Source organism: Scyliorhinus torazame, chromosome 5 (genome assembly GCF_047496885.1).
Source record: "Scyliorhinus torazame isolate Kashiwa2021f chromosome 5, sScyTor2.1, whole genome shotgun sequence".
Classification (NCBI taxonomy): domain Eukaryota; kingdom Metazoa; phylum Chordata; class Chondrichthyes; order Carcharhiniformes; family Scyliorhinidae; genus Scyliorhinus; species Scyliorhinus torazame.
In genome coordinates, this window is record NC_092711.1 from 109,066,107 (window position 1) to 109,077,506 (window position 11,400).

At 46.5% G+C, this 11,400-nt stretch overlaps 1 protein-coding gene and 1 long non-coding RNA gene across 3 annotated transcripts in view; one reads left to right on the forward strand and one right to left on the reverse strand.

The window, feature by feature from the left end:
- LOC140419387 (uncharacterized) overlaps positions 1-4,983 on the reverse strand; it is a 16,459-nt gene extending 11,476 nt beyond the window's left edge. The window contains exons 1-2 of one of the 2 annotated variants that reach the window (XM_072503257.1): positions 4,737-4,983; positions 1,988-2,093 (exon numbers count right to left, since the gene is read on the reverse strand). The gene's annotated coding sequence lies outside the window, so the exon portion shown is untranslated. The remainder of the gene's footprint in view (positions 1-1,987; positions 2,094-4,736) is intronic. The other variant, XM_072503258.1, reaches the window with a different exon arrangement.
- On the forward strand, positions 3,862-10,202 carry LOC140419389 (uncharacterized). The gene is made up of 2 exons (XR_011945753.1): positions 3,862-4,651; positions 6,460-10,202. It is a non-coding gene; the product is annotated as an uncharacterized lncRNA (long non-coding RNA).
- The last annotated feature ends 1,198 nt before the right edge of the window (positions 10,203-11,400 follow it).

Genomic DNA, 11,400 nt, shown 5'->3' on the forward strand with positions numbered 1-11,400 from the left:
GTTGTTTTCGTTAGAGAGAAGAAGGTTAAGAGGAGACTTAATAGAGGCATACAAAATGATCAGAGGGTTAGATAGGGTGGACAGTGAGAGCCTTCTCCCGCGGATGGAAATGGCTAGCACGAGGGGACATAGCCTTAAACTGAGGGGTAATAGATATAGGACAGAGGTCAGGGGTAGGTTCTTTACGCAAAGAGTAGTGAGGCCGTGGAATGCCCTACCTGCTACAGTAGTGAACTCGCCAACATTGAGGGCATTTAAAAGTTTATTGGATAAACATATGGATGATAATGGTATAGTGTAGGTTAGATGGCTTTTGTTTCGGTGCAACATCGTGGGCCGAAGGGCCTGTACTGCGCTGTATTGTTCTATGTTCTATGTTCTATGTTCTATTTACGTTAAATTTTATATTTATATTACCGTAAATAATATATCTAATCTGCACCATGTAACAAAATCTCTGTCCATTATTAATTAATCGCCCTGAAATGTCAGCCATCTCCTGGGGAACCCACCCCTTTAATTGTGAACATTAGGAAAGAGACAAGCCTTATTTGAAATAAATTTAGAGTAACCAATTATTTTTTTTGCAATTAAGCTGCAATTTAGCGAGGCCAATCCGCCTACCCTGCACATCTTTGAGTTGTGGAGGTGAGACCCACGCAGATACAGCGAGAATGTGCGAACTCCAAACGGACATTGACCTGGGGCCGGGATCAAACAAGGGTCCTTGGCTCCATGATGCAGCAGTGCTAACCACTGTGCTGCCAGAGACCATCCTTTTAGTCAGTTAAATAAATGGGTCAACCTGTTAAGGAGATGGGTGGGACGAGATGGAAACACTTTGTGCAGCCGCTAACCTTCATGTAACATTTTTTCCCCAATTAAGGGGCAATTTAGCGTTGTTCCAGGTTGGACTCAAAGCATCAATGAGGACTCTGATCTCTGGCAAGGAAGGAAACCCTGGCAGGTGGGCGGGGAGGATTCATAAACACACGCTGGAGGCCCGAAACCCCCAATAAGACCCATTGATTTTATTGTCAGTCTGCAGACAGGAGCTGGAGAACTGAACCCAGGCAGAGGAGAGGGAGGGAGAAAACTGGGAGTGGAGGAAAGAAATGGTGCAGATGGTGAGATGGGTTTGGATTTCAGCCCAGGGAGGAGGGAAGGAGTGTGGGGCAGGGAAAAATGTTCCAGAGAAACTAGAATTGTCTGTTCAGAATTTCTATTCTGGATTGACAGTGATGTCTTTTGTTTATTTTTAATTAAAACAGTTCTTTTTTAAAGAGTACCCAATTTTTTCCCCTCAATTGAGGCGTAATCTTTGCGAGGCCAATTCACCTCCCCTGCACATCTTTTTGGATTGTAGGGGCGAGTCCCACACAGACACGGGGAGAATGTGCAAACTCCGTACGGGCAGTGACCCGGGCTGGGATCAAACCCGGGTCCACGGTTAACCAGATGGAAACTCAAATCAAACTTCACATCAAGATTTAACAGGCACTCCATTCATCAGGACCTGAATATCATTGGCCTATGAATGTGGAAGTCAAAATGTTTGTTCTGTCCGTAGGAAAATATTTTCTTTTTTAAAAATAAATTTAGAGTACCCAATTATTTTTTCCCACTTATGGGGCAATAGGGAGAGAGAGGGAGAGATTTTTTAATAAATTGTTGGGATCCATCCCAGACCCGGATACACATCAATTAATTCTTGGAGCAAACTTCAATTGTGAACTGGATCCAAAAATGGACTGGTCCAAACCCATTCAACCATGACAAAAAGAAAAATGGAGTGAAATCTGGACGGACCACCCGGCACCAGAAACGACAACGGCAAACCTGGCAAAAGATAAAGAAATCTGTTCCCATCTGCAGATTGTAAAAGAATTATGGGACACAGATTTAAGATTGTGAGCAAGATCTACGGGGGAGAGATGAGGGAGAAATTATACACAGTGAGTGGTAATGATCTGAACGCAATGCTTACACAGAAAGGTCGAAAATCTCCAGATCCTGATAACTGAATGGTGCTGTCAGAATTTGATGTGAGTATTGGTTGTGAGTTTCCTGTCTGTGAATCCCTTTCTCAGCCCCTGTAAAAGGAGTTTACAAAGGCATCACTGTCAGTCCAGAAATGAAATTCAGGAAAAATAAACATTTCTCCCGGTTTGAGTTTGCTGTGTGTAAATCCTCCCTGACTAATCTTCTGTAAAAGTGGTTTCCAAAATTAACCAGTCAGTCCAGCATTGAAATTCACAACATTCTCTCCTCCTGCTTATAGGCCCAGGATGACCGCTCATGCCTCCCGGTGCACACTATCCCTCTTGTCATCAGCAGTCCCCTGATTTGAGCGTGATGTTGACTCAGGGTTGTGTGCTTCTGCCCTGGGTCTTCATGTGACTGAACAGAGCCGCACAGCTTTGGACACACGGGGCAGGATGTCCAATGAGACAGTGAAATCTGGAGAGCAGGATGTCTTCCCATTCTTTCCATCTCTGCCACCGCTTTGCATCATCAATAAGACAATGGGACTCAAAGGGTGAGGCAGTTTGATGGACAAGTTGTTTCCATTCTGAACAATAGCAAGTCTTACAATACCAGGTTAAAGTCCAACAGTTTATTCGGAATCATGAGTTTTCAGAGCATAGCTCCTTCATCAGATGAGTGAAGAGGTAGGTTACGCAAACACAGCCAATGATGCAAGATGATACTTTGAATGAGAGTCTTTGCAGATAATTAAGTATTTACAGGTCCAGACGGTGTGATTAGAGAGAGGGATAATCACAGGTTGAAAAGGTGTGAATTGTCTCAAGCCAGGACAGTGGAAGGATTTTGCAAGCCCAGGCCAGGTGGTGGGGTTAACTGTTGTGAAATGTACATGAATCCAAGATAACGGATGAATGGCCATCGTGCGACAATCACCAAGCAGAAATGTCCATTTCCAGTCGTGGAACACATCAGCAGTCAAAGGCATTCAGCCTCTGATCTTGGGGTAAGTGTTCTTCAAGGTGGCCCTCAGGATGTTTGACAACGCAGAATCGCCGAGCAGAAACTGATAGCCAAGTTCTGCACACATGAGAACGGTTTCAACCGGCATCTTGAATTCATGTACATTTTACAAATTTTAACCCCCCACCATCTGGGCTTGCGAAATCCTGTAAAGACTTAATGACCTGCAAAGACTCACATTCAAAGTATCATCTTTCATCAATGGCTGTGTTTGTGTAACCTACCTCTTCACTCACCCGATGAAGGAACTACCCTCTGAAAGCTCGTGATTCCAAACAAAGCTGTTGGACTTTAACCTGGTGTTGTCAACCTTCTTACTGAGCCCAGCCCAACGCGGCATCTCCACATTCTGAACAATGGGGAATAAGGTTCCCCACGGTAGGCCACTGCAGAAAATACGGAAGCATGGGATTCAGGGAGATTTAGCAGTTTGGATCGGAAATTGGCTAGCTGGAAGAAGACAAAGGGTGGTGATTGATGGGAAGTGTTCAGACTGGAGTCCAGTTACTACTGGTGTGCCACAAGGATCTGTTCTGGGGCCACTGCTGTTTGTCATTTTTATAAATGACCTGGAGGAGGGCGTAGAAGGATGGGTGAGTAAATTTGCAGATGACACTAAAGTCGGTGGTGTTGTGGACAGTGCGGAAGGATGTTACAAGTTACAGAGGGACATAGATAAGCTGCAGCGCTGGGCTGAGAGGTGGCAAATGGAGTTTAATGCAGAAAAGTGTGAGGTGATTCATTTTGGAAGGAATAACAGGAAGACAGAGTACTGGGCTAATGGTAAGATTCTTGGCAGTGTGGATGAGCAGAGAGATCTCGGTGTCCATGTACATAGATCCCTGAAAGTTGCCACTCAGGTTGAGAGGGTTGTTAAGAAGGCGTACGGTGTGTTAGCTTTTATTGGTAGAGGGATTAAGTTTCGGAGCCATGAGGTCATGTTGCAGCTGTACAAAACTCTGGTGCGGCCGCATTTGGAGTATTGCGTGCAATTCTGGGCGCCGCATTATATGAAGGGTGTGGAAGCATTGGAAAGGGTGCAGAGGAGATTTACCAGAATGTTGCCTGGTATGGATCTTATGAGGAAAGACTGAGGGACTTGAGGCTGTTTTCGTTCGAGAGAAGAAGGTTAAGAGGTGACTTAATTGAGGCATACAAGATGATCAGAGGATTGGATAGGGTGGATAGTGAGAGCCTTTTTCCTCGGATGGTGATGTCCGCACGAGGAGACATAGCTTTAAATTGAGGGGAGCTAGATATAGGACAGATGTCAGAGGTAGATTCTTTACTCAGAGAGTAGTAAGGGCGTGGAATGCCCTGCCTGCAACAGTAGTGGACTCGCCAGCACAAAGGGCATTCAAATGGTCATTGGATAGACATATGGACGATAAGGGAATCGTGTAGATGGGCTTTAGTGGTTTCACAGGTTGGCTCAACATCGAGAGCCGAAGGGCCTATACTGCGCTGTAATGTTCGATGTTCTCAGCTCCTCCCACTCATTGAAACATCACCCCCGACAATGACAGCAAACGCGCATGCGCCCTGATGCACATCCAATAAAGATGGCGGCCGTCAACCCGAGCCGAAGATGAGGAGGTGGAGCTCCGTTCGGTACAAACGGGGTCCCGTAAAGTTTTCCGAGGTTTGCGGCTTACAACAACTTTACATAACGTTTGCGCTTATCCCCGCGATCTCTCGCTTCCTCCATATTGTAAAACCCCTCTTACCAATTTCGTATCTGAAAACACAGCTCTGCTGCTTCGCCATTACCCACACTGCGCATGCTTCAATCGCAGTGGACCCGCCCCTCATTCACTCCGATTGGTTGGAGGACCAGTCGCTCACAGTAGGTCCTCCAGTTCGGCCTCTCCTCTTCCTATTGGACGGGACCTGCCGTCAATCACCCGGTGAGAGTGGCCACAGGCTCAGGCTGACTCGCTGATTGATCAATAACAACATTGGTTCACATTCGGCTCTGGGGCAGCATTCGGGATTTGTAAACACCGCCCCCCCGACACTGACCTTTCACCTGACACCTCACAATGCCCGGAGTGATTGACGGAAGCCTCTGACCAAAGAGGAGAAGGGGATTGGTTGGATGACCGAACGGTAGTGGCTGGTCCTCCAACCAATCAGTGAATGACGGGCGCGGCTCTCGGGGTGCCGGATCGTTACAGAAGAAGCAACCGCGCAGGCGCACGTGCCAACTGAAACAAAGAAACATTCGAATCCTCAATTTGTGACCTGGATGCATAGTGATGGTTTTTGGAAACAGAGATTACAGCTACCGGGCAAAAATTAAACAGATTGGGCCTTATTTTCTTGAGAAAACAAATCACTTAGTAGTGACCTAATACAAGTCTTTAAAATGATTTGTGGGTTGGACAGGGGAGAGGTGGGGCGGATGCTGCCAATTGTAAAGGAGTCGAAAACTGGGAGCCAGGAAAAACATGGGCGGCACAGTGTCATAGAATTTACAGTGTGGAAGGAGTCCATTCAGCCCATCGAGTCTGCACTGGCCCTTGGAAAGAGCACCCTACACAGCACCCCACGCCTCCACCCTATCCCCTTTATCCCGGTAACCTAATAACCCCACCTAACCATTTTGGACACGAAGGGGAATTTAGAATGGCCAATCCACCTAACCTGCACATCTCTACACAAGCCAGGAATCGAACCTGGGACCCTGGAGCTGTGAAGCTAACCACTATGCAGCCGTGCTGCCCCTGTGCTACGTTGTAGCACAGTGGTTAGCACAGAAATAGTGCAGGATTTTCTGGTTTCACGCTTGAGGAGGCTGACAAGCACTGTTGCATTATAGTGCCAGGGTCCCTGTTGCCTCACAGCGCCAGGGTCCCTGTTGCCTCACAGCGCCAGTCGATTCCCGGCTTGGGTCACTGTCTCTGCGGAGTATGCATGTTCTCCCCGTGTCTGCGTGGGTTTCCTCCGCGTGCTCGGGTTTCCTCCCACAAGTCCTGAAAGATGTGCTTGTTCGGTGAATTGGACATTCTGAATTCTCCCTCAGTGTACCCGAACAGGCGCCAGAGTGTGGCGATGGGGCTTTTCACAGTAACTTCATTGCAATGTTAATGTAAGCCTACTTGTGACAATAATAAAGATTATTATTATAAACACGGTCATAAATGCAAGAGAGTTACTAATAAATCCAAGAGGGAGATATAGACACATTTCTTCACTCATTGGATTAGAATGTGCAACTTGTACCAGGGAAGGAGTTGAGGAAAGTGCTGGGATGTTTCCAAAAGGAAATGGGACAAGCACATGAGAAAAGGGAATGGAAAGATCAGCTGACAGGCTGAGATGAGGTGGATGGGATGGAAGGAGATGTGTGTCGGGGATAATCAGCAGCAGAACAGTTGGACCAACTGGCCTGTTTATGCATTGTAGAATCTAAGTAATTCAATGTAAACTTCCTTTACACAATATTAGGATTGCAGATGGGAAATTCAAACCAAACATCATGCAAGTCCTAACAGAGTCTATCGATTCATCAGGAGTTGAAAATCATCGGCCTTTCAATGTGGAAGGAGGAATCTTTGTCTGGTCTGCCTGAAAGAAAAGATTGCAAACATCAGTGCGACTGGAAAAGCACTGAGGCACATACACACAGTGATTATTCCAGCGAGCTGGCTGTGCAAAGAGCTTTAACCAGTCAGATAGCCTGAAAAAATATTGCGCCATTTACATCAAGAAGTGACCGTACTCAGGCTGTGTGGACCAGGCTTCACATCAGGAAGAGACCGTACTCAGGCTGTGTGTGTGGACCAGGCTTCACATCAGGAAGAGACCGTACTCAGGCTGTGTGTGTGGACCAGGTTTCACATCAGGAAGAGACCGTACTCAGGCTGTGTGTGGCACCCAGGTTTCAACTCATCGTCGAACCTGGACAGACAAAGGACATCAGTACCATGGAGAAACCGTGGAAATGTGGGGACTGTGGGAAGGGATTCAATTATCCACCTGAAGTGTAAACCCATCGACACAGTCACACTGGTGAGAGGCCAGTCACCTGTCTGGGTTGTGGGAAGGGATTTAATGCTTTATCAAACCTCCGGACTCACCATCAGGTCCACTCTGACCAGAGACCGTTTAAATGTCCTGACTGTGACAAGAGCTTTAAAAGCAGAAAAGATTTACTGTTGCACCAACGCACTCACATTGGGGGGGGGGGGGGTTGGCATTCACCTGCTGTGTGTGTCGGAAGGGATTCACTCAGTCATCACACCTCCGGACCCACCATCAGGTCCAGTCTGATCAGAGACCTTTTAAGTGTTCAGACTGAGAAGAGTTTTAAAAGTAAAAAGGATTTACTGATACATCAACGCACACACTGTGGAGAAGCCGTTCACCTGCTTTGTGTGTGAGAAGGGATTCACTTGTTCCTCCCAGCTTTTGATTCAGCAATTTGTTCACACTCATCAGAGGCCATTTAATTGTTCTGACTGTGAGAAAACTTTTCAGCAAAAAAGATCTTCTGAAACACCAACACACTCACACTGGGGAGAGGCTATTCACCTGCTCGATCTATGGGAAGGGATTCACTCAGTTAGCTCACCTTCTGAGACATCATCGAGTTTACACTGGAGGACGGCCATTCACCTGCCGTGGGTGTGGACAGGAATTAATTGATTCATCCAACCTTCTGATAGACCAACGAGTTCACACTGGGGAGAGACCGTACACATGCACTGTGTGTGACAAGAAATTCACTCAGTCATCCCACCTGACTACACACCAACTTGTTCACACATCAGAAACCTTTTAAATGTTCGCACTGTGAGAAGGGATTTAAAAGTAAACAGAATCTGCTGAAACACCAGCGGGTTCACACTGGGTAGAGGCCATTCAACTGCCCCGTGTGTGGAAAGGCATTTGCTCAGTCAAACAACCGGCTCATAGACCAGCAAGTTCACAGGCGGCATCAGGGTTTGGATTCTCCTGTTATTGCTGCCGTTAATCACATCCAGGACTGAATTATGTTTGGACGCCTGTTTTGTGTGGGGTTCCACAGTTTTGTGGTGTACATATCAATGATTTAGAGTGAAATATAGGGACCATAATTAAGAAGTTGGTCGATGGTACAAAAGTTATTTATGTGTTTGACAGTGCAGAATAAAGCCAAGGACAGCAGGAAGATATCACTGGACTGGGTCTTCAGCCAGAGGGTGGTGAATCTGTGGAACTCTTTGCCACAGAAAGCTGTTGAGGCCAAATCACTGAGTGTCTTTAATAGAGATAGATAGATTCTTGATTAATAAGGGGATCAGGGGTGATGGGGAGAAGGCAGGAGAATGGGGATGAGAAAAATATCAGCTGTGATTGAATGGCGGAGCAGACTTGATGGGCCGAGTGGCCTAATTCTGCTCCTATGTCTTACGGGTCAGATGGACAGAAAAATGGCAAACAGAATTCAATCTGGAGCAGTGTGACATCAAGAGTTTGGAGGGTAAACAAGAGAAGAGAATGAAGAATAAATGGGATGATGCTGAGAATTATACAGGAACAGTGACCTTGGATTCAAAAACCACAGATTCCTGAAGGTGGCTGGGCAGGTAGATCAGGTGGTCAAGAAGGCATTTGGGACACTTTTCCTTCTTGGCTGAGGCCCAGGATGAAAGAACAGGGAGATTATGTTTGATCTGTATCAAACATAGAGCACATCGAGAGTGCTGAGTACAGTTATGGTCACTGCACTGATCAACTATAAAGTAAAGATATATTAATCAACTAATGTAAATCTTAAAAGAAATTCATAATTTATCAAATAGTTACATTCAATGTTCAGTTAATCAAATCTAGGGGATAAAGATAACACTAACTAACAAAGGACTGCAACAGTGAAGAAATTTCAATTTTTCAGTAAAGTAAATTCTGAGCTGTTCAGATAATAATAAAGAAAATAATTTCAGTTAACTCCATAAAACAAGGTGACTTCAGCACAATGAAGAAGCTGATTGGTGAGTAGTTATTTATTTTAATATGAAATTGATTCTTGTTCAGCGAGTTAATAATCAGATAAACAAAGACATGGCAGGGCATCCTAGTCCCGTGGAGTGCAATCCAGTGCCCTGTGAGCAAAGCACGATGTTTCTCATAGGCTGGACAGTCACAAGTGCAGGAAATGTCATCAGCTGAGCAGCAGGAAGCAAAGAGGAATGGCCGCGAGGTATTTTTATGCCTGGAAACTGTTCCCAGTAGGATTTGATATTTCTCAGGATAAGATTCCATGCATTGTGTGGTACATATTAATGATTTAGACTTTGTCTAGGGGGCATGTTCAAGACAGTGACAGTCTTGCGGTTGACAGTGAGGAAGAAAGCTGTAACCTGCAGGAAAATATCAGTCGACTGATCAGGTGGGAAGACAAGTAACAAATGGAGATTAATATACAACATTGTGAAGTAATAAATACATTTGGGGCGGACAAACAAGGCAAAGAGAAATAATATTACTGGTATGAGAGTGAGAAGTGTAGAGGCACAGAGGGAGATCGGAGTGCATGTCCACAGATCCCTGAAAGTAACAGGAGAGGTAGATGAGATGGTTGAAAAGGCACACAGGACACTTTCCATTGTAAGAGGAGAACTAATGAATATGGTTTAATTAATGATTTATTAGGGCAGACAATAATTATAGTCTATTCAAGGATCTTAAAAGAATATTTTCAATGAGTGTTTTCGAAAGTAAAAGGAAAATTCCACATTCAGGGTAAAGACATCACCCAGAAACATGTTGATGTGGCAAAGACACAACATGGAAAATCCACCTAACCTGCAAGGCTCATTTCAGTAACTTGTTCTTCAGTAACTTGTTTTTACAGACTGCAACTTGTTTTTTAAGACACCTGCAGGGCCCACATCAGGAACTTGTTTTTCAGTATTTTTTTGGGTGATCTCTCCAACTTGTTTTCCATGTCCTGAAGTAGCAGACACAGCTAACGGTGCAAGGTGGAGCCAGTTAGCAACAACGGAGAGACTACGAGCAGCCAGAGAGGGATGTGTGAAAAATGCTTACTCTGCCCGCAACTTGCTTAAGTCTGAACCAGACAGTCCAAATGTCTGGCCTACAGTGTATAAATATTGCTCGATTTATCAACCAGGTAGTCAGCTCCAGGGATCATTGTCTAACGTTGTGCTCTCCCAGTGCATTGGCTAATAAACAATAATTCTGTACTTTGGTCTCCTGAGATTATTTCCTCCAATTATCTTGTCCACGTGCTCCACCGTAGGGCAGCACGGTAGCACAAGTGGATAGCACTATGGCTTCACAGCGCCACGGTCCCAGGATCGATTCCCTGCCGGGTCACTGTCTGTGCGGAGTCTGCACGTTCTGCCTGTGTCTGCGTGGGTTTCCTCCGGGTGCTCCGGTTTCCTCCCACAGTCTAAAAGACGTGCAGGTTAGGTGGATTGGCCATGATGAATTGCCCAATGACCAAAAAGGTTCGGACAAGTTATTGGATTACGGGGATAAGGTGGAAGTGAGGGCTTAAGTAGGTTGGTGCATACTAGATGGGCCGAATGGCCTCCTACTGCACTGTACGTTCTATGTTCACGACACCGATATGAAGTGAGACATAGTATATTAGAGCAGGGAATATGTCCAGCATTTTCTGGTGATGAACGATTATGGGCTGGATTCTCTGTATTCTATGTCCGCAGGATAAAAGTCGGCGCCGCCCCCGCACCGATCCTCTGCCCGGTGGGGGGGGCCAGCAGCCGCTCCGCATAAAGCCCCTGGCTCGACCTGCGGATACGGCTGCAGAATAGTTGGCTCAATAGCCGCGCATGCACACGGCTGTGGCCTCCTACAGCATGGCACTGGCCGCGCTTGGACGGGCTTGTCAAAATCTGCATCTCTGTCACCCCCCAGACCACCCCCACTAGTCCCCCCAGGCCCCGCCGAAGCCTCCCCTGCCAGCGGAACGACCCCCCCCCCCCCCACCAACCCCCGACAGTGAAAGCGCTGGACACAGTCCTCAGTCGCCACGGGAGGTCCCTGAAAGTTGTGAGGACACTTGTCTCACACCATCGGGGAGTCGGCCAATTGGTGGCGGAGCATCGGGGGAGGGTCCCGGGTGAAGTCCTGGGGCCGTCCATACGCCGTACAGTGCACTCCTCGAGTATGCCGTTTTAGGGGGCGGAGCATCAGAAAAACGGTGTCCCCTCTGATTCCAGCATAAAAATGGATTGTCCGGCCAATCGCCAAACGCAATTTCGGCGATCGGAGAATCCAGCCTCTTATGGGCCAGGGTTTAGAGAACACCAAAGTATATCATGGAGTTCATCTGACCCACAACTTTAAATAGATTGTGGTTATGGGGAGCACAAGGGCCCACTTTACAGGTGTGATGCAACAGAGAGCTAAAGTATG